The sequence below is a fragment of the Marmota monax genome, unplaced genomic scaffold, assembly GCF_021218885.2.
Source record: "Marmota monax isolate L192 unplaced genomic scaffold, Marmota_monax_Labrador192_F-V1.1 WCK01_AAM20220418_F8-fsc00084, whole genome shotgun sequence".
In the NCBI taxonomy this organism is placed as follows: Eukaryota; Metazoa; Chordata; class Mammalia; order Rodentia; family Sciuridae; genus Marmota; species Marmota monax.
The window spans coordinates 6,543,321-6,567,612 of record NW_026694575.1 but is presented as its reverse complement, the minus strand read 5'-3'; the positions used below and the strand labels follow the sequence as shown (position 1 = coordinate 6,567,612).

The 24,292-nt window shown below is 37.1% G+C and overlaps 1 protein-coding gene and 1 non-coding gene across 7 annotated transcripts in view; one reads left to right on the top strand and one right to left on the bottom strand.

Moving 5' to 3' along the window:
• Fbxw11 (F-box and WD repeat domain containing 11) overlaps positions 1-24,292 on the top strand; it is a 123,465-nt gene that overhangs the window by 53,433 nt on the left and 45,740 nt on the right. The gene's annotated exons all lie outside the window — the stretch shown is intronic.
• Positions 5,812-5,881, bottom strand: LOC124077160 (small nucleolar RNA SNORD56). Its single transcript, XR_006846557.1, has one exon. It is a non-coding gene; the product is annotated as a small nucleolar RNA SNORD56 (small nucleolar RNA).

Sequence of the window (24,292 nt, the reverse complement as noted above, 5' to 3'; positions counted from 1 at the left end):
CCCCAGCCCATGCCTTCCTGTTGAGTTACCCGAGTGCCATGTCTGGAGCTCAGTGAGATTGGGGTTATCATGGAGTACTTCAGGAGGCATGGATGCATTTACACATCTTGTACATATTTACCTAGGGCCTTCCTATCATGTCCTATGAACTGTGCTGTGCCCTGTGAGGCAGATAAAAATCTGCCAGGCCCCCAGACTGGTTGCCTATAACTCCTCGCTCTAATCCAAGGAAGGCTCCTCCCTTGAGAAGACCGGCTCACTTGCTGAAGGTGGTGGAATCTCTTATAGAATGATTCTTAATTACCTGGTATAAGACAAATGTTAAATCCTTCATCTTTGCGAAGGAAATGAAAAATTAAGGGTTAAAGTAATGGTAACTGTGATGGGAGGTAGGAAGAAACTACCATGTCATTAATTTCAAAGGAAAAAACCTTGGCAAAAGAAGCATTGCCCAGGGCACAGGAAAGGGCTATAGTTGTGCCCTTTATTTCCGACTGGTAGTGAATGGCTTGGGGATCCACATGAACCTGTAGTGTCCCCAGTCAGTACTGATTTTGGAAATTTATTAAGGATATCTGACAGTAGTGGTTAAAGAAAAGATACAAAATATTACAAAATATTTCAGTACATTTGTTCTCAGGGATATTAATTGATATGAACAAGCCATTAAAATTTGCATTTTATCTTTTTAAAAAATATTTTTTAGTAATAGGTGGACACAATATCTTTTATTTTATTTTTATGTGGTGCTGAGGATAGAACCCAGTGCCTCATGCATGCTAGGCAAACGCTCTATCTCTGAGCCACAACCCCAGTATGTGTTTTTAATCTTAGAGAAAAGTTGCAAGTACAATACAAAGAATTATTTCTCCAGCAATTTGAAAGCAAAGCTGACTGAATGTCATCATGCTCAATATTTTAGTGTATATTTCCTACAAAGGAGGTGTTCCACATTATCATAATACAAGAGTCAACTTGGTACATTAACACTGATACTTTACTGCCATCAAATCCTCACTCCAAAATGTCTTTTATAGCTGAAGTCTTAGAATGTTAGTGCAACAACTGAGTTAGGAAATGTATAAATAAATAATTTTGTTTCACTCTCTCTTAAGAGGTCCCTCCTGCAGGGTGTGTGGTGGCACACACCTATAAACTCAGGAGGCTGAGGCAGAAGGGTCCCAATTTTGAGGACAGCCTCAGCAACTTAGGCCCTAAGCAACTTAGAGACCCTGTCTCAGAAAAAATAAAAAGGACTGGGGACTTAGCTCAGTGGTAAAGCACCCCTGGGTTCAATCCCCAGTACACCCTTCTCAAACTAACAAAAAAATTTCCCTTCTTTTCTATGTATTTAACCAAACCAAAACAAAACAAAATCCATAAGTTCATACTGGTATATTCAGTTCTTATCCAGTCTCACAAATTTCATTCTAGCCTTCTATAAGCTAGTCATTTCCATACTTTATTATTCCCTCCTCTGACAGGGAGAAACCTGCTCCTAATTTCTACAAATAGACTTCCTCACTTGTGTTAGTGAAAAGTAAATGTGCCAATTAGACTAAATATTCCGTTTCCTTCCATTCCCTTCCTTTTTTGTGGTACTGGGCCTTGTGTGTCATAGATAAGTGCTGTACTACCAAGCTACATCTCCAGTCCGTCTGTATGATTTTTAAAAGATCTTTTGTTTGTGGCTATATGTTACAACTACTGAGTTCAGGATCACCTAGATTAGTTTCTTTTGACCCCCACCATTAACCATTTTGTCCCATCATCCCAGATGTGAAATACCCATAAAAACTTAAATGTAGTATACAGCATATAGTATAATTCTAGCTATGTAACTATACAACGATATAATTATAATCAATATAAGTATGTTAATTAACACAATGGTTTATAGAAGCTCTAGGTTATGGTTTCCATTCTGTTTTAATGTACTATGTCAGTTTTGTGGAAATGATCACAGAATTGAGAACTTGGAACTTAATAGGTTAAGTGTGGTTTTGCTTTTCATTTGGAATACACTTATGATCATTTATTCTTGCTAATAGACCATCTCTCTCTCCCATTCATTGTTGATTTTGTTTTTTATTTGAGCATACAAAGCATTTAGCATAATTCTAAGAATCAAAACAACACTAAAAGGAAACTCAGAAATGTGAGTGCCTGTCCTTATCTGTGCTCTTCCCACTGGGTAGTCAGTGTCATTTTTTTTTTTCAGTGAACAGGTACATTACAAACAAAGCTGCTGTGAATAACTTTGTGCGTACATATTTTCATATTATTTTTGAATTAGTGTATCTTCAGGAAAAATTTCTAGAAGTTGGGTTTCAAGATCAAAAAGGATATGCATAATTCGTTTTGTTCAATGTTGCCAAAATTTCCTTCAAAAGGCTTGGGCACGATTGCCTTCCTTCCAGAAATAGATGGGTGTGCCTGCCTGCTTCTTCATGGCCCCATCCACAGAATGTGTTGTCATACTTGTGAATATTTGCCAGTAAGTGACCTGAGAAATGAGAAGCCTTAATTTGCATCTCTTCGGTAATGAGGAAGTGTGAACATCTTTTTTCCATTTGAGGGTCATGTTTGTGTTTTTAAGTGTCTATTCAAGTCTTTCTCTTTTTTTTTTTATATTTTTTTTTGGGTGCTGGGGGTTGAACCCAGGGCCTTGCGCATGCAAGGCAAGCACTCTACCCTCTGAGCTATATCCCCAGTCCTATTTTTCTATTCTTTATCTTCATCACCCCAGTTTAAAATAAATTTGGGGGGATATTAGTCTTTTTATCTGTGACATATGTTGCAAATGTTTTTTTCCAAATTGTCATTTTCCTTTTGACTTACTTTATGTTTTTTAAACACCGTGCAAATATTAAAATTTATAGCTAGCTAAATTTTCCTCTGTTTGTTTCTGCACCTGGATTTTAAGACATAGTTAAATAACCTTTCTCTAACCCAGGTTTGTTTGTTTTGGAATACTGGGAATGCTAGACAAGTGTTCTACCACTGCATCCCCCACTACATCCCTGGCCCTATACCTAGGTTTTAAAGGAATTCATTATGTTTTCTTTCAGTACTTAGAGTTTCACTCTTTCAGTTCACATTTCTGATCTGTTTGGAGTCTGTTCATGTACATTCTGTGAAATATGGATCTAAATTTATCTTATTCCAAATTGCTAACCAGTTGTTCTAGCAGTACTTATTAAAAAGTTCCCAGCCATTTGAGATGCTACTTTTATCATGACTAAATTTTTATGCATACTTGGGTCTATTTCTGGACTTTCTATTCTATTAGACCAGAATTTGGGAACTGTGACCCATAGGCCCAAGCCAGCCACGTTTGTGTCAAGCTGGGTTGGAGCACAGCCATGCTCATCCGCTTGCCCAGCCACTGAGGCTGCGTCCAGGTTGCAGCAGAGGCCTGACAGAGCCCATGAGGCCTGTGGGGGTTGAAATAGTTAAAAGCTTGTTGAGCCTAGATTGGAATAATTGTGTGTTCATATGCTATAAGGTACCTCATTTTTTTTTTAAAGTTGTAGTTGGACACAATACCTTTATTTTTTATGTGGTGCTGAGGATGGAACCCGGAGCCCCGTACATGCTAGGCGAGCGCTCTGCTGCTGAGCCCCAGCCCCAGCCCCTGTACCTCACTTTTTTAATGTCTAGTAGGATTAATTCCTCCCTTGTGGCTTTCCTTTTTCTATGTTTATTTTTGTAAATAAATATTCCTTACCAGTTTGTTTTCCACATAAGCTTGAGTACCAACTTGTCTAGCTCCGTGAAGAAGCTTTTTGTGTGATTATGCTAGATGTGTTAAATTTTTGAATTAGGGAGAATTGCCATCTTTACTTGTCCTTTCCAACAACAAATTATGAAGAAAAGAATAGAGAAATCTATTCTCTAGATTAATAGAGAAATCAAAGAACTAAGCCACAAAACCATATCACAGTGGAATTTTAGCAAACCTTCAAAGAATAGGCCAGAAGTACCATAAATTATTGCATAGCATTGATTTTGAAAGAAAATTTCTTTTTTATGGGAATTATTTCTACCTTTATCATCTTAGGTCAGAAACTATTATTATTTTCTAACTTTCTTTTTTTGGGGCTTATTTCTTTGTGATCTGCATTGTCTTTTTTATGTGTACTTGAAAAGTATAGTTTCTGTGTTAGCATACTATATTTATGTATAAATAGTTTTCCTTGTAAGACCTGCCTCCAATATCAGTTGTGTTTGTTCTCCTAAGTATTTTTGTGTCCTCTTTCTTGTTCTCTTGTGCAAAGAATATTTGTATAGTGTAATTTCAATCCATGTCTCTTTACATTTCTTTTTGTTTCTTTTCATGATGTATTTTCTTAAAGTTTGTATTTTTTATTCCTTTTACTTACAATATTTAAATACTTTTATTACCCATCCTCCCTCCCTTTTCCAGTACTGGGAACTGAACCCAGGGCACCCTACCACTGAGTCACATCCCCAGCCCTATTTTGTATTTTATTTAGAGACAGGGTCTCACTGAGTTGCTTAGTGCCTCGCTATTGCTGAGGCTGGCTTTGAACTGGCAATCCTCCAGTCTCAGCCTCTCAAGCCGCTGCAATTATAGGTGTGCACCACCACTCCCTATTTGCTTTTTAAGAAACTAAACTCTAGTTGTGAATATGTTGGATCTCCTTTGTCTTCCATTTCAACTACCTTCTCTCATTTTTTTAGTTTCTTGGGTTTTCTTGCTTTGCTTCAATTCCTCTTATTACACTTTTCATTTGATTTATAAGTTTTGGGGCATTGTAATGTAATAATGTCATAATTTTGCTTTTATTTTTTGAGTTAAGTCAGTTTCCATTTTTCTATTTTTGGAGATTTCTGTTCTTAAATTTGAATTTCTGATTTAAGGTGTTTTTAAAATAATATCAAAAGCTTGTATAAACATATTTAATTCAGTTTGATAAAATATTTTTAATCAGATTCCATAAGAATCATACACTATAACACATGAAGGCATCCATTCTATATAATGAATTAACGTCTTTCATACAAAACTAGAATGGTATTATCTTATACCATCTTTAGGAAAAGTAAGAAAACGATTACCAGATCACTCATCAGGGCTTTACTGATGTCACAGAGCCCCAGACGAGAAAGTCCTATTTGGATTGTGGTTTAAGTTTTTTTTTCCTACTGTGATTTTGTCTCACTTCTTTCATTGATGGAGTTTCATTAGCTTATTTTATTCTCTCTCTTTCTCTCTTTTGGATAGTTGAAGAGTACTCCCATCATGAATTCTTTTGGGAGGTAGTTTAATTTTACAAGATTCCTAGTTTAAAAGAATCCTTTGTTAAAGTGTAGTTTCTTTACTAGATGACACCATTCCCCTCCATGGCACCCAAAGCAGGAGATGGTAGGGAGGGGTTTGCATCCATTGAATGTTCTTAAGAATTGTTTTTTCTTGCAGGGTCCTAAAATACTCTCCTTGCCATTTCTTTTTTCCTTAGTTGTGTAGTCTTCAATAAAAGATTCCTCACCTTTCCTTTAAAAAAAAAATAAACTTATAAAACTTAGAGCAGTTTTATATTCACAGCAAATTGAGCAGAAAGTACTAAGGTTTTCAGACACCTTCTGTCCTCATACATGTACAGCGTCTATGCTGTCGCGATGCCCTGCTGCAGGGGGTGCATGTGTGACACAGCAGAGGAGCCTGTACGGACATGTCCTCATTGCCAGAGTCATGGCTTGTGTTAGGTTTCCCTCTTGGTGGCCATTCTGTGGATTTGGACACATGTATAATGGCATGTGTTCACAATTGGTTTTTTCTTCCTTCCACTCAGAGCAGGGCATCAACACTCACCAGCTGAACTGCTGTTGATGACAAATCTTCCTGTCATTGTGGGCGTGTCCATAGCAGTACAGGAGAGCTTGACTCCCCAAGAATCCTGCAGGCTAGGCTTCTTATTCCTCTCTCCTCCTAACTCCTTAGCAGCCACTGTTCTTTGAACCATTGGACAATGGTTTGGGCTTTTCCAGGATGTTATGTAGTTCAGTCATACAGTATGTAGCCTTTCCAAGTTGGCTTCTCTCACTTAGTGTGCATTTCTTTAAGTTTTCCCTCTATATCATTTCATGGGTTCAGGGTTTACTTCTTTTCTTTCTGGGACCAGGGATTGTTTCTTTTTCCCCAGTCTAATCTGCTTAGCCACTGAGCCATATCCCCAACCCTTTTTATGTTTTTATTTTGAGACAGGATTTTGCTAAGTTACTGAGGTTGGCTTTGAACTAGAGATCCTTCCACCTCAGCCTCCTGAGCTGCTGGGATTATTGGTGCACCACCATGCCCAGCTATAACTTCATTTCTTTCTTTTTTTAAAAAATATTTTTATTAGTTATAGATGGACATAATACCTTTATTTATTTTTTATGTGGTGCTGAGAATCGAACCCAGTGCCTTACACATGCAAGGCAAGCACTCTCACATTGAGCCACAACCCCAGCCTGACTTCATTTCTTTTTAGCACTGACTATTATGTCATTATTTGAATGTAGCAGAGATTATTTATTTATCTGTTGAAGGACACCTTGATTATTTCCAAGTTTTGACAATTATATATAAATGTCTAAGCATCCACTTTTTTCTCGGGAATGATTGCTGGGTAGTGTGCTGAGTATAATTTAGTTTTGTAAACTTCCAAAGTAGTGTTGCTGTTCTGCACTTCTGTTAGCAATGAATGAGAGTTCCTGTTGCTCCAGATCTTCTCGGGCATTGGTGTCTGTGTTTTGGATTTTGGCTTTTCTAATAGTTTCATAGTGGTATTTCTTTGTTGTTTTAATTTGCATTTCCCTATTTACTTTATGGTGTTGAATATCTTTTCTTGTTTTGTTTGCCATCTGTATAACTGTTGAAGTGTCTATTAAGATCACTGGTTCATTATTTTTATTGCGTTTTCTTACAGAGTTTTAACAGTTCTGTATATGTTTTGGATAACAGTTATTTATCAGATAAACCTTTTGTAAATATTTGTTTTCCCAGTGTATAACTTGATTATTCATTCTTGTGACAGTGTATCCTATAGAGCCAAAACTTGAAACTTTAGTGAAGTCTAGTTTATCAGTTCTTTCATCAGTCATGTTTAGGTTCTTCCTATGTTGTCTTCAGCAGTGTTGGAGTCTTGCATGTTACCGTTAGATCTGTATTCTATTTGGAATTAATTTTTGTGAAATACGTCATTAGGATTTTCTATGTAGACAGGCTTGTGTCTGGACTGATGTTTTAGTTGTTTGTTGAAGAGACCTTTCTTCACTGTGTTTCTTTGGCTTCTTTGTCAGATCATTTCTCTCTTATTTTGCCATAATTTGGGGTCTGTTTATGGGCTCTCCCATTCTGCCCATGGATTTAACCATCTCTTCTTTGCCAGTACCACACTGTTTTGATTTTGGTAGTTTTAAAGTAGTCCTGAAGTCTCTTGTTTTTTCTCCTTTAATGTTGTGTTGGCTATTTTAGCTTTTTTGCTTGTGCATGTAAACTTCAGTTTGTTTGTTCAGTGTCCTCAAAATAATCTTGGTGGATTTTTTTTTTTTTAAAGAGAGAGAGAGAGAGAGAGAGAGAGAGAGAGAGAGAGAGAGAGAATGTTTTTTAATATTTATTTTTTAGTTTTCGGCAGACACAACATCTTTGTTTGTATGTGGTGCTGAGGATCGAACCCGGGCCGCACGCATGCCAGGCGAGCGTGCTACCGCTTGAGCCACATCCCCAGCCCCAATCTTGGTGGATTTTGTTTTGAGTTGCCCTGAATCTGTAGGTGAAGTTGAGAAGAACTGACTTCTTGGCAGTGTTGAGTCTTCCTGTCCATGAACATGGAATATTTCTCCATTTATTTATCTCTTTGATTTCTTCTATCAGAGTTATATAGTTTTCCTCAACTAGATCGTATGCATGTTTTGTTAGATTCATAACCAAGTGTTTAATTTTAAGGTGCCAATATAAATAGTAATTTTTAAAAAATTTTACATTTTATTTTTTCATTGCTGGTATATTGGAAAGTGTTTTATTTTTGTATATTAACCTTGTATTCTTTATGTTTGCTATAATTGCTTATCGGTTCCAGGAGGTTTTCTGTTGACGTTGTTCAGTTTTTCTGTGTGGACAAGCAAGTCACTGTTGCATAAAAATAGTTTCTTTTTCCCCAGTCTAATCTGCGTTAGCTAGAATTCCCAGTATGATGATGAAAAACGTGGTATTTCTGATCTTAGTGGGAAGCTTTGACTTTTCACCAGTAAGTATGATGTTCCCTGTTGGCTTTTTGTAGATGTTCTAGATTACTTCTAAATGTTTTTCATATGTTTGCTTTCTTGCTGTAGAGTGGTTTTTCAAAACTGACTCTTTGCATCTTGCATCCTTTTTAAAATTCCCTGAGAGGACTCCAATCCAAGAGGACTCCTTGTCAAGACCTGTAGATGTAATGTGATTGCATTGGTCAGTGTCTCGGCAGCTTGTTTCCCTCTCTTTTGTTCTGCACAGTTTGTTTTGGACTGTCCTTGCTTTTTTTTTAATATTCATATTTTAGTTATAGGTGGACATGATATCTTTATTTCATATTTATGTGGTGCTGAGGATCGAACCCAGTGCCTCACACAAGCTAGGTAAGTGCTCTACAGCGACCAGTCCTTGCTTTTAATGAAGACTTAAGACAGGGACATAAGGACATAAGTACCAGGATTGTTTTTTTTTAAAGAGAGAGTGAGAGAGGGAGAGAGATAGAGAGAGAGAGAGAATTTTAATATTTATTTTTTAGTTATCGGCGGACACAACATCTTTGTTTTGTGTGTGGTGCTGAGGATCGAACCCGGGCTGCACGCATGCCAGTCAAGCACACTACTGCTTGAGCCACATCCCCAGCCCCCCAGGATTGTTTTAATTTTCTACTTTTGTCTGTTCCTTCTGGTTTTGCTGAGTGGGTTAAAGTTTTGTAACTGTCTCTTACTTGTGTCCTATGTTAATATTACATATTACTTTTTTGGTAGAGTCATTAGGATTTTCTATGTAGACAGTCAAGCCATCAGCATCCTTTCTGATATTTGTGTTTTTAAAATTTATTTATTTTTCTCTTATTTTGCTTTGTCGTTGGCTGTGACTAGTAGATTTTATATTCAGTAGGAGTGCATGAGTGCACATTATAGCTTTGTTCTTGGGTATGGGGGAAGGGTTCTACTTTTGAACATGAAGTATGGAATAGGTGTTTTGTTTTTGTGGAACCGGGGTGGAACCAAGGACCTTGTGCATACCACACAAGCACTCTGCCCCTGAGCTACCTCCCTAGCTGTAGGTATGGTGGGTTTTTTTTTCTTTTTCTTTCTTTTTTTAATTGTGGTACTGGAGATAGAACCCAGGGTCTCCTGCATGCTGGGCAAGCATCTCCCACTGAGCTACTTCTTAAGCCTGCTGTATAGGTATTGTCAAAATATGACTTCTGTTGTATTGGGGAACCTACTTGATACCTCCTAGTAATGAGTGGGTTTTGAATGTTGTCAAATGTTCTAAATACCTCTGTTGAAGTCAACAGTTCTGTCCTGTTGGCTGTGTGTCTTTATGCCTATACTACAGTTTGGATTACTATAGCTTTGTCAAGTTTCTTCCTTGAAACCTAACTTTATTCGTAGTTTTCAAGATTATTTTGGTCATTCAGAGTCTCGAGATTCATATAGTTCTGGGGTTTTAATAGGAATTATAATAAATCTGTAGATTGCTTTGGGTACTGCTGACATTTAAGTCTTGGAATTCATGGTTATGAAATATCTTTGTGTCTTTAATTTGTACTTTTCACTTAAAATTGTTGTATATGTATTTTGATTTTTACAGTTTTTCTGTTAATTCTCTTCATTTATTTCATTTCTTCATTTCTTCATTAGACTCAGTTTCCCCCGGGTTTTGTTTTGCCACTCTCTGAAACGCTTCGACATGTCTCCTAGTGGAGCTCTGAGAACTAGGTTACTGTGGAGTCCTGGAAGCCAAGCAAATGAAGTTCAGCCAGATGGAGGGGCTGCTCGGAGTGGTTCAGAGGTCAAGGAGTGCGAGGAATGTGAATTGACCATTAAGTTTAATAACAATATGGAGTTTATTCTGATGAAAATAAGTGATTAGTCAAGGAAATTAAATCTGTTCAGCCATCCATTTATTAAATTCACATTCACTTGGATTTTCTGGGTTTCTAGGAATCTGAATATGAAGTAATTGTAGACAAAGGTTCACTATGGGGTTGTGTTTAATAATAAAAAATGTAATTCTCTTCCTAGCTATATTGATTAGGCATATTATGGGATGAAGTCAACTACCATTAAAAAATGTAGATCTATAGTGACAGCAAGCCATGGGCTTGATAAAGGTGTTACTGAACCAGCTGTGTACGCGTGCAGGTCTCAGTCTGTGCGCCCTCGTGGTGTGTCGTTATCTCTGTGTCGCAAGCAGTACTTTGATTGATGTTTCTTTTAAAAAAATATTTATAGAGAGTGTGTGTGTGTGTGTGTGTGTGTGTGTTTGATGCCTCTGTCTTTGCCCATTTAAAAAAATCTGCATACATGTGATTGATTTTTTTTCCGTCAAGTGAAGTTTTTTTTTTAATATATATTTTTTAGTTATAGGTGGGCAATACCTTTATTTTTAAAAATTTTTGTGTGGTGCTGAGGATCAAACCCAGTGCCTCATGTATGCTAGGCAAGAGCTCTACCTCTGAGCCACAACCCCAGCCCTGAAGTGAGTTTTTAAAAAAGGACATTCTGGATGTGTTCTCAACCCTTACTTACTCTATGTATTCCCTTTTTGTTTTAAACTTAATTCTTTTTTTAAAAAACTGACGTGCATTTCACCTGTCAGAAGTTAACCTGTTCACATATGCATTGCGGTGATGAGCCAGCACTGTCAGTTTTAGGGAATTTTTATTGCCCTAATAATATGGGCTATCTATTCAGTCTTAAGAATGCTTTCAACGAATAGAAGCAGACATTATTACCTATGTACACACATGACTGCATGACCAATGTGATTCTACAACATGTACAATCTGAAAATGAGAAATTACACCCCATTTTATGTATAATATATCAAAGTGCATAACTGCATTCTATTGTCATGTAGAACTAACTAAAACAAATAAAAAATTTATAAAGTAAAAAAAAAATCTCTACAATGGGTCAGGTTCAGGTTCAGTTTCAGCAAGGATGGCAACAATAAAGAAGCAAAAAACAATGTCATTGTTGTAGAGAGTACATTTCCTGTAGTGCTAATAAACTGTGGTCAGTTTCTTCAGTCTGAATTAAAATGAGCTTTGGATGTCTCTTCTTAGTTACAGACACAATGGAGTCTGCTCAGTGTGTCCCTTAGCCTCTCTGCATCTGTCACCATCTCCCCTATCTCCCTAACCAAACACACAACGCAAGTAAAATGTAGATTACTTAAGAGAACTGGTCTTATTTTAATTTAACTTCCTTAATGTTATTCTCCTTTTTAGAATCCAAATAAAAATCTCCCCCTAAACAAAATTATTCATTTTTGGTGATGAGCTTTTTGCCCAGAGGTTGAAATAAACAATTTAGCTATGATCATATTTCAGAAGTGGCAAAGAATAAAACATGAATAACAAAAAGAAAAAGAAACTTATTTTAATGGTTAGCAGTTGTTGTAAGTTGTCTTAAGAAAATTTGTCCATTTCAAGGTCATGATAGTGTTTTATGTTTTCTTCTAATAATTGCTTGATTATTTTAATAAACTTTACATTTAGAAGGTTAATGTAACTAGAACTGATGATGATGATGATGATGATGATGATGATTGTGTGTGTGTGTGTGTTTGTGTGTGTATGTTTAGGTATGTATGTGTCAGAGAGAGGGGGAGGTTGGTGTTATAGGATAAGAAGATAATGGACACTTGGTATTTGGTCAGGTGATTTTATGCGTGTGGATGTGTGTTTGGAAGCTATTTTCTATTGATGTTGTCTTCTGCACACTCTGTCTGGGTTCCTATAGCTGTACAGTAGTGCTTGAGTTTTACAGTGTAGATTCTTCTGGTTGGTTCTTCCCCATTGTGTTGGCTCCTATTTTCCATATGAATTTTGGAATCTGCTGTTTTTTGTTGTTTTTGCAGGGGGTGGGGTGGGAAGGTGGTAGAGGGGTGGAGCCTGATGAGATTTTGATTGCTGTTGCATTGAATTCATTATCTTTGTGTTTTTAAGTTAAACTGTTGGTGAGTTTAGTTTTCTTTTTCTAGTTTTCATCAAATGATATAACCTTTAACAGATGCTTAATAAGATGATATAACCTTTAACAGATGCTACTATTATTATAAATATAATTCATTATAATATAACTTTATAAGTTTTGGGGTGGGTTTTGTGTCTGGTTGGTAGATGAGTCTGCCAGGTTGTACTCAAGCACAAGTGGCTGTGATGTGGTATGGTGTTTCTCTGGCTGTGGCTGACATCACTAATAGGTGCTTTTACATTTCTTTTAAAATGACCTGTAGTAGAAACAAAAGGATGAGATTGTTGTTCTTTGTTTTGTTATTTCCTTGGTAAACAGTGTTATATTGTGTGTGCTTTGCGTATATTATTTCTTATTCCAACAACATAGGCAGGATTTTCCCTATTTCATAACAGGAGGAAACTGAACCCAAGAGAGAACAGGCCAGTACCCTACCCAGAGCCTCAGCTTGTATTTGTTGGGCTCAGGAAGCCTGGCCCCACGGTCATCTTCTTTATACTTAACAGACAGACTTCTCTGTGTTGCCATTCTTGATGACCAAGGTTCTTTTGGCCATTTTTCTGCTATGCTTCTAACGCCCCAAACCTCTTTTAGTGAATTTTGAAAGTTTTGTAGATTTTACTTTTAATGCTGCCCTCTGAGTGATGCCCTAGGAAGTCAGGAGTGTGTGCTCTGCCCTGATCTGCTTTCTCGGGGGACTCCAGCACACTCTTCTCTGTCCTTCTTTCGGATCATTTTAAACATTCAAATAATTAATGAGTTTTCCTTTATCTAGGTAACCCAATACTGTGTGGGAGAGAAGGGCCACTGCCTGTCTGAAAGTAGACTTGTTCCATACCACTTTTTTGAAGACCAGAAATGGTGTTGTGTGTTTTTTGTCTCCTAGATTTTGAATCCTTGCTCATTGTAAATAATCTGGAAAATATGGGAAAGGAGTAAAGAGAAACAAAATTACTGTTTTTGTCATTATAGTTAATAGGAAGATTACAACTGTAGCTGAAATGTATCATCAGCAAGTGTTTATTGTACTTGTGTCCCAGAGAGCCTCAGTGTTCAGGCTGCAGAAGGAACCAGCCAGCATCATTGTCCCCAGGAGGTTCAAGTCGGCCAGAGGAGCCTCTGAGGGCTGCAGTTGGCTTTTTCAGTGCTCTCAGTCTTCCAGCAAGGCCCTTTGTTCACCTCAGTTTTATGGAGTAGGACACAGGCACGAAGACTTCAAATGACACTCAGCATTACTGCACCCCAGCTGGAACTTGTCACAACTAGTTTCTGTTTCCTGAGGCTCAAGTGTCTGTGTCTGTGTGGGCTTTGGTGTGAATCTTTTACTTTTTAAAGTTTAACTTGATGAAGGGTCTAGGGGGAGGGAAAGAAGAAAGACTGGGGAATGACAGTGGCCAAATTTCACGGTTCCGTTGTGTGCATGTACAGACACGTAACCCCAAGTCCCATCGCTGTGTACAGCTATCACGCACCCATAAAAAATACAGAAGAAATAATGTTAAATTTGAAAAATCACTTCCTTGTTATTAGAAAGTGATATGCCTTCCCTAAGGAGAATTTAGATAGGGTATGTAAACAAAAAGAAATAAAACTTAGTATTGTGAGCATTGTAACAGTTGCTTTCCTAAATGTGTACTTAAAAATTAGATTTCATTTGTAAAGATGGGATCATACAGACTTGGCTTTTCCCCATTTAAATAAAGCTTAGACCTTTTTCACTGTCAGTGCTTTTTTAAAAAAAAAAAACAGCAACAACAGTGTTTCTGTAACGTTGCCTCCTTGAGCACACCTTTCATAGTTTGTTATGTGAAGGTGGCTCTCTGCTCACCTCCACAAACTTAATTCACTTCAGATGGAAAATATGAAAATTAATAAATAAATAAATGTTGTCTGTGCTGGGCATGTGCAGGCCTTTCCTTTCACCGCTATTCCCTAAACAATACAACGTGGCAACTGCTCACGTAGCATTCACGTTGCATTAGGGATGATGAGCCATCTGGAGGTGATGTGGTGTGTGGGGAGCTTGTGCACAGGTTCCGAGCCAGGGCTGCATCTTTCAAGTCTTGAGCATCTTTGGATTTGCACACCTGAGGGAGGTCCTGAAAACAGTGCCATGTGGATACCAATAGATGATTATATGTTTATACCATTTTTTATGTGCTTATTTCACATATTTTAAAGATATGCTTTCTTAACCAGAAAATGAATTGCATATGACTAGCAAACCAGGGTGCTGCTGCATAGGTTACTGGGCAAACCATACAAACAGAGACCCTCTGAAGTTCCAGCCAGATACTGTTTTTTTTCCCCTAGAAAATTAAACAAGAGAAACTCTTTTTGTTATAAACAAATTGTGAATAATAGAAAAGTGTGAAAATACTTTTTTTTTAAAAAATAAAATTAGAAGAACTAAAAGAAAACTGCAAAGATAATAACTTTTGCATTGTGGAGTTCATGGTATTCTAATACCTTAACCAGGGATCTTCAGAAATGAAAATTTATGTGATTGTATGATTTATTTATGTGTATGTAGCTTATTTTTATGTGTTTATGTATGTTATACACACATTTATTCAGGAAAAGCACTGCAGTTTTTAAGATATTGTTATAAGAAACATCTATTTCATAAATGTTAAAATGTGAACAAAAATTATAGTTGATGAAATAGGGGCTATACTGTGTTCTATTCTTTTGCATTTTTTTTAAAAAATATTTTTAGTTGTAGATGGACAAAGTACCTTTATTTTGTTTATTTAGTTTTATGTGGTGCTGGGATGGGAACCCAGTGCCTCACATGTGGTAGGCAAGTGCTCTATCACTGAGCCACAACCCCATTCTCTTTTTTTCAGTTAAAAAAAAAAAATGCTGGCAAATTTTTTAAATTGATATTTTGAAGCACAATTGATCGTAACCTCCCAACTTGAAAAAATATGGACTTAAAATTTAAAAACAAGAATCCAACTCCTACTTTACATAAAAATTAACATAGATGAATTTTAAATGTAAATTACAAGGTAAAATAAGACAACTACACTGTTACATGGGAGAATATCTGTTCTTAGAAGAAAGATTTCTTGAGCATGACAGAAAACAAAAAAGAAGCAATTGATAAATTAAACTTTTTTTTAAAGTTGTCGATGGACACAATACTTTTATTTTGTTTACTTTTTTTAAAAAAAAATTGTTTTTTAGTCGTAGTTGGATGCAATACCTTTGTTTATTTTTTATGTGGTGCTAGGAATCAAACCTACTGCCTCACTCATGCTAGGCAAGCGCTCTACCACTGAGCCACAACCCAGCCCCGATGAATTAAACTTAATAAAAAATTAATCGCTTCCATTTATCAAAAGTCACTATTAATAGAGTGATAAGTTTAGTCACATATGGGAAGAAGTCCTCTGTAATAAATATATTTGAAAAAGAGCCTCATGACTCAGCTGAGGCAGGAGGATTGGAAGTTCCAAGGCAGCTTCAGCAGCTTAATGAGGCCCTAAGCAACTAATCCTATCTGAAAATAAAAAGTAAAAAAATAAAATGGGCTGAGATGTGACTCAGTGGTTAAGCGCTCCTGGGTTCCATCCCTTCTACCAAAAAACCCCCAAAAAACAACAACAAAAAACATCAACAACCCAAAGATGACTCCTAGAATATATGAAGAATTTCTTGAAATCAGAAAAAACAAAAACCCTTTAAAAACTGGTCAGTAACACAAAAAGTTAATAAATTAGTTAAAAAGCTTTGGTATCCAAAATGGTGAGTAATTTTATCAACAGGTAATCAACATCATTACTTTTTAAGAATGCAAACCACAGAGATACTATATACCTAACCAGAAAGTTACTGTAAAAACAAACCAAAAAACAAGCCCAAACTCATACCTGTGGAGGATCAAGTGAAACTCTCATACACACTGGTGGGAGTGGTTATGGACAGAATAGAATTACTTTGGAGAAGTATCAGCATATATTGTGTTGACCTAGCAATTCCATTCTTAAATAGACTGACAGAATTGTATGGTTGTATACAAAAACAAGTGGCAGAATTAATTTTAAACGCCCAAAGTGGAAGTGACTCACGTATTCAACAGTAGAATGAATAATGTTTGTGTTTGTATGTGTGTGTGTGTTTCTGGGGATTGAATCCAGCTAGACAGGTGTTTTACCAGTGAGATCTGTCCCCTGCATCAAATAATTTTTGAAATAGTATACATCAGGGAAGGAGAATTGACTACAGCTCTGTTTAAAAATCTCAACAAGACATGTTAAGTAAATGAAGCCAGACTCAAAAGTGTTGATACAATGTTTTCATGTATATAAAGTTCAAAAATGGGCAGAATGGTATAGTTACTGATCATCAGGGAAAGCAAATCAAAACTGCAATGAGGTACCACCTCACACATGTTAAAAGTGGGTATTAGAAAAATGAAAAACAAGATGTGTCAGCCAGTTGTGGAGAAATTGGAGCCCTCACACACTATTGGTGGGAATGTATAATGGTACAGAACTATGAGAAGATGTGTGGAAATTCCTTAAAAAGTAAAGAAATAGAACTGGAGTCAGAAGTAGATCCAGGATTTCCATATTCATTGCAGTGTTATTCACAATAGTCAAGTGTGGAAACAGCTTAAATAACCAATGATAGATGAATGGATTATAATACACACAATGGAATATTATTCTTCCTTCAAAAAGGAGAAAATTCTGCAATGTGGCACAGCTTGGATGACCCTTGAGGACAATAAGGTAGGTGTGAGCTGGGGTTGTGGCTCAGTGGTAGAGTGTTTGCCTCACATGTGTGAGATACTGGGTTCGATCCTCAGCACCACATAAAAATCAATAAAAATAAAGATATTGCTTCTATCTACAACTAAAACAATATTAAATAAAATAAGTAAGGTAGGTGAAATAAGTCAATCACAGACTGAAAAATACTGTATGATTTCCTTTATATGAACAGGTGTCCCAAGTAGCCACTCATGGAAGCCAGGAACAGCATGGTTGTTGTGAGGAGCTGAGAGGAGGGGACAAAGTCAGGTTATATAACATTGTGCCCATAGATGACAATACTGTATTGTACAGTTCAAATCTGTTAGAAGGGTAGATTTCATGTTAATTGCACTTAACACATTAAAAAAAAAAAAAAAAAAAGAACAGGCAAAGTCAATCTGTGGTAAATTTTAAAAACTAGTGACTTCCTTTAGGAATTAATGACTGGGAGATAATATGAGGATGATGTCTGGGGCACTAGTAATGTTCTTTATGTTAGTCTTAGTACTAGTTAACTCGAGAGTTTTGTTTTTTTACTGTTATAGTGTGGAAATAAATTAAAAAATAAAATGTTAAGAAGAGCACTAAAGTTAAGGCTTAGAATGAAGCTCAGTAGAGGCCCTTTATTCAGTCTCCAGCCCCAGAGTAAAGTTTTCTCCTGTGTGTACCGTGTTTTTATTTATTTTTATACACTTTAAAAGAGCAGTTTTAGTTCACAGAATGAAAAGTTAGATCTCCTGCCACATTCCTGTCCTCACCCATTATCAACACGCCCCACCTGAAGACTTTTGTTGCATCTGAACCCACCCTCACTCCTGTTCCCACCAAAGTCCTAGTTCACATTGAGGTTCATTCTTGGTGGTACTCATTCTGTGGTCTGGACACCTGAATAATGGTAGGCATTCATCATTACAGTATCACAGTGTTTTCCCACCTGAAAAATCTGCTGTGCTCCCCGTACCATGTTTTTAAAGGATATCTGATTGTTGGACATTTACATTGTTTATTTTTCCGAAATTGCTGTGGGTATGATTTTGTATAGGTCTGTATATAATTCCTTAGGAAAAGTTGTTGTGTTACATTTATGCCCAGTGTTAGGTGATATTCTTGATAGAGATTAGTAGATAGTCTTTGAGTAGTAACTGTTTGTAACCCACTAGAGAGCCCACTTCCTATAGAATGAATAAAAATTGCCAATTTGATAGGTGAAAAATTGCTTTTTATGCACACTATATATGTTCACTTTTGTTGACCATTTGAATTTCTTTTTTGAAATTCAAAATATCTGTACTTCTTGGCTTATTTGCCTATGAAGATGTTAATTTTGGTTTCCTATCAAAATATAAGTAAGTTATTAATCATATGTAGTGATTTTTCCCTAATGTATGTCTTTAAAAGTTGTTGATTTTGAACATTTTGAAGTTTAAATTTTTTTGTCTAGTAAAATCTAAATCTGTTTCTTTGGGGTCATGCTGAGATAGCCTTTCTCTTATTTGATGAATTTGTATTCTTCTAGGTTTTTTTCCTTCCCATTTTTTTAAAGTTGTAGATGAACACAATATCTTTATCTGTTTGTCTGTCTATCTATCTATCTATCTATCTATCTATCTATCTAATGTAGCACTGAGGATCGAACCCAGGGCCTCTCTAGTGTGAGACAAGCCCTCTACCATCGAGTTACAACCCCAGCCCTTCTAGGTTTGTTTGTAGTACTTTATTTTGTTTCACTTGCTTATTTTTATCTGTAGTCTGTTGTGGTATGTGATATAAGGCAGGTATAACATCTTTAAAACTTTTACTGATTTATCCATTTGTCATCAGCTTGAATTTCTAACTTCATCATATAATTTTATAAGTCTGTATATAAATAAATTTGTTTCTGGAATTTCTGTTATTTTATTGCTTTGCTAGGATCATACTGCTTTAATTACTGTAGCTTTTAAGAAAAATGTTAACATTTAACAAAATATGTGTTCCTTTCTCTTAAAAAATGGTGGTGATGAAAGGGAGAATAATTGTTTTCCTACCCATTCTTCCATATGTGTTTAGTACCTTCTCCTTTTAGATAGTGTCAACCACAATAGGACATCTGTTAGAAATTTTAAAACTGCATTATAAAGATCCATGTAACAGCAATTCCAGCAAACTCCCTGTGGATCTAAACTTTATGAGTAATTTATATTTTTACTGTAGAAAGAAACAACTTTTGTTGTTTTTGTATTTTATTTTTTTAAATTTTTTAAATATTTATTTTTTAGTTTTAGGTAGATACAATATCTTTATTTCACTTCCATGTGGTGCTGAGGATTGAACCCAGTGCCTCACGCATGCTAGGTGAGCGCGCTACCACTTGAGCCACATCCTCAGCCCCTGTTTCTGTATTTTAGCATGTATTTGGAAAATGGAAAGGTTTCTCATGAAGATGGGATTAACGATAGTCGGGGTGTGTGTGTGTGTATGTGTGTGTGTACACACACATGTACATGCTGTCTTCCTGAATTGCCAGGTTAGTGTGTGTGAGAGAGAGAGATTGCCATTTGGACATGTTTATCTGGTCTTTTTCAAAATGAGTGCTTCTAACTTTCCCATAACTTATCTCCCAGCAATGTGTCAATCAGGTTAAAGTTTGAAGATTCAGGATTCAGGGGCCTGGCTATAGTTAACAGGAACAACAAAACAGTATTTGGTTTGCTTTGCCATTTTCTTCTTTGCATTTATCTTCTGAGTATATGGCAAATAGTGATTGGAGAGAACAAATTTAGATTTTTCTGCATAACTTAATCTAAACATAATAAATCTCATCTGATTTCTAACTGTATTTGAGATTTCTTTTGTGACCTAGGATCTGTTTTTTTTTTTTTTTAAATGTTTCATGGAATATTGAAAATAACATTTAGTAATCTCCCATTATCCGTGGGGAGGATATGTGTCAACACCCCCAAGGGATAACTGAAATCAGGGATGGTACCAACTTCACCATATATATGTACACGCAAACAGTATCTACCTGTGATAAAGTGTGATTCATAAATTAGACATAGTAAGAGATTAATAGTAATTAATAGTAAATGGAAAAATTATAGTAATAAACTGTGATCAAGTTTTTGTGATTATGTATTCTGACCCTCTGAAATTTTTCCAGTTATTCTTTTTTTTTAAATTTTTTATTGTTGGCTGTTCAAAACATTACATAGTTCTTGATATATCATATTTCACAATTTGATTCAAGTGGGTTATGAGCTCCCATTTTTACCCCATATACAGATTGCAGAATCACATCAGTTACACATCCATTGATTTACATATTGCCATACTAGTGTCTGTTGTATTCTGCTGCCTTTCCTATCCTCTACTATCCCCCCTCCCCTCCCCTCCCCTCCCCTCCCTTCTTCTCTCTCTGCTCCCTCTACTGACATTCGTTTGTCCCCCTTATATTATTTTTCCCCTTCCCCTCACTTCCTCTTGTATGTACTTTTGTATAACTCTGAGGGTCTCCTTCCATTTCCATGCATTTTCCCTTCTCTCTCCCTTTCCCTCCCACCTCTCATCCCTGTTTAATGTTAATCTTCTTCTCATGCTCTTCGACCCTACTCTGTTCTTAGTTACTCTCCTTATATCAAAGAAGACATTTGGCATTTGTTTTTTAGGGATTGGCTAGCTTCACTTAGCATAATCTGCTCTAATGCCATCCATTTCCCTGTAAATTCTATGATTTTGTCATTTTTTAATGCAGAGTAATACTCCATTGTGTATAAATGCCACATTTTTTTTATCCATTCATCCATTGAAGGGCATCTAGGTTGGTTCCACAGTCTAGCTATTGTGAATTGTGCTGCTATGAACATCGATGTAGCAGTGTCCCTGTAGCATGCTCTTTTTAGGTCTTTAGGGAATAGACCGAGAAGGGGAATAGCTGGGTCAAATGGTGGCTCCATTCCCAGCTTTCCAAGAAATCTCCATACTGCTTTCCAAATTGGCTGCACCAATTTGCAGTCCCACCAGCAATGTACAAGTGTACCCTTTTCCCCACATCCTCGCCAGCACTTGTTGTTGTTTGACTTCATAATGGCTGCCAATCTAACTGGAGTGAGATGGTATCTTAGGGTGGTTTTGATTTGCATTTCTCTGACTGCTAGAGATGGTGAGCATTTTTTCATGTACTTGTTGATTGATTGTATGTCCTCCTCTGAGAAGTGTCTGTTCAGGTCCTTGGCCCATTTGTTGATTGGGTTGTTTGTTCTCTTATTGTCTAATTTTTTGAGTTCTTTGTATACTCTGGATATTAGGGCTCTATCTGAAGTGTGAGGAGTAAAGATTTGTTCCCAGGATGTAGGCTCTCTATTTACCTCTCTTATTGTTTCTTTTGCTGAGAAAAAACTTTTTAGTTCGAGTAAGTCCCATTTGTTGATTCTAGTTATTAACTTTTGTGCTATGGGTGTCCTATTGAGGAATTTGGAGCCCGACCCCACAGTATGTAGATCGTAGCCAACTTTTTCTTCTATCAGACGGCGTGTCTCTGATTTGATATCAAGCTCCTTGATCCATTTTGAATTAACTTTTGTGCATGGCGAGAGAAAGGGATTCAGTTTCATTTTGTTGCATATGGATTTCCAGTTTTCCCAGCACCATTTGTTGAAGATGCTATCCTTCCTCCATTGCATGCTTTTAGCCCCTTTATCAAATATAAGATAGTTGTAGTTTTGTGGATTGGTTTCTGTGTCCTCTATTCTGTACCATTCCAGTTATTCTTTGCAAACCATGGCTGGCCACAGGTAACTGAAGCCATGGAAAGTGAAGTGCAGACCAGGGCGACTGCTTTGTAGTCTTCTGTAGAATAGACAGTTGGAGCTGGGCCTGTGATGCACACCTGTAATCCCAGAGGCTCAGGAGGCTGAGGCAGGAGGATTGCAAATTCAAAGCCAGCCTTAGCAATTTAGCAAGGCCTAAGCAATTTAGTGAGACCCTGTCTCAAAGTAAAAAAAAAAAAAAAGTCTGGGGATGTGGCTTAGTGATTAAGCACACCAGGGTTAAATCCCTGGTAAGGAGACTTATCTAGTAAATCAGCCTGTCTGCCTCCCTGCCCTGCCCTCCCCTCCCTTCCCCTCCCCTCCCCTCCCCTCCCTTCCCCTCCCCTCCCCTCCCCTCCCCTCCCCTCCCCTCCCCTCCTCTCCCCTCCTCTCCCCTCCTGAGTCCCCTTCCTGTCTTCATCTTTTTTTTGTCAACCTTCCATCAAACGTGCAGAACTGTAGAACTGTTTAAAAATAAAAACATAATGCTTCCAACCTTTTCTTTCATGTACTTGTGAAATTTTGTTTAGTATTTATAAGCACATTTTATCCTTTTTATAAATTTTGCATTTTAGAGATTAAAAAGATTCTTTGTCATTTAGTGGTTTTGATTGCATATTGCTCTCCTTGCAGTAACAACCTTGCTTTCTTTTGAATTTGAACTCACACCCCATTCTTTTTAGCCCTTTGTGGGATTTTGTTATTGTGCTTGCCCTTGTGGGTAGGAGAATGCTTGGATTCTGTTTCATTTTACTAAAAAATGCTAGTTACAGCCCATTAAATTGATTCATGGGCCACAAACAGCAGTTGGAAAATACCTGAGACATATTTTTCTGTGTTGAAAGTACATTGACTTCTGGGTAAAACAGACTTGAGCCTGAGTCCTGCATCTCTCATTCACTGGATTATGTGACTCTTGACCTTTTACTTAATGCAGAATTTGCAGCATTTTAAAAGTAGGAAATAGGTTCCTCTTATATAACTCCCTAAGTAGGGAATTTTCCATGAGAAATATATTCTGTGTTAGTTGGTGGCACCTACTGGCAAAGACACATCATTGCTCAGAGCCTGTTTTTCCTAAACACACACTAAAAGAAAATGGAGGTGAGGCCATTGGAGCCATCCTACCACTTCTGCTGATTGGCATGGCATTGTGAGAAGGCAGAATGTACAGAGATTCTGGATTAGTGAAAAGCTACAAAGAAAGAAAAGAATTTGAGGTAGTAGCTGGGATTCCAAAGCAAATGCACATCTGCCTCACTAAACTATCCAGCTGATGAAAACATTAGCCTGCTTCTGTCTTTCTTGACAAATTTCAATTCATAGTATCAGGAGACATGTGTGTTTTTGTGTGTGTTTGCAATGGTGTGCAGTGGGGTAAGCTTCCTTAGGTTTTGTTAGGATTTAAAATGAATTCAGCTTAAGAAATACACTTTCTCTCTGGGCTCCCCAGAGTGCATTTGTTTACTAAGTTGAGGATTTCTCACCATTACCAGTGTCGCGGAGCAGTGTTAATGAAAATGCCCAGACATAATGAAAAGTTACTTTTGCTAAGCTGTTTATTATATTTAGACTATACTCCATGTATTTTCAGTTAGTGTTTACAACAACGGTGTTTAGTTGGGTGTGATGTAACACACCTGTAATCCCAATTCCGAGGCAAGAGGATCGCAAGTTTGAGGCTAGCTTGGGCAACTTAGTGAGACCCTCTCTCAAAATAAAAAAGCTGGGATGTGGCTCAGTGGTAGAGAATCCCTGGGTTCAGTCCCTAGTATTGCAAAAACAAAACTGTTTAAAAAATTTATTATTCTTTTATCCTTTTATTAGACATATTTGTGATCAGCAACATCAACTTTCTAAAACCTGACTCTGAGGGTACTAGAGCCCTGACTCATTGAACTAACCAAATAGCAACCAAAGCAGTTGTCCTTGGTATGGAAACTTACACTACTTACATTTATGCTCAGAATGCTATTTTTGAACAGTACCAACTTGTGCCTCTGTCTTCCTTGGTGATGGTAAAAAAAGGGACTTGAAAGCAAGATTGGGATCTTGGTAGGACTGCAATGGTGATGTGTAACTGGGAGGCAGTTGACAGGAAGGAAGAATCCAGCACTGGATCCTGGTCCTTACCTGAAGCACCCTGCAGGCTAGCTGCTTAGTATTTCTGAGTATTGGTTCTCCCTATCTGTAAAGGAGGGTATGTGCCTCGCCTGCGGGATCCTGGAAAGGAGCAGGATGATTTACATAAAGTTCCAATGGCTGATGAGCATAGGCAATCGTTAAATAGTAATCATTGTTACTTCTGTCCTTCTTTGGAACTTGTAGGTAAGACACATAATTGACCGTATTTTTTAACATAAATGGCTGGTTTGATAAATATTACTTCAAGAGATTTCCCAGGTGCAGACATTATATTCTGTGGTTCTGTGACACTGCACGTGGGGACGGAGCCTGTCACGATGCTGATAGTGCAACTTCCTAACTGGGGTTGGTGCTGCCACA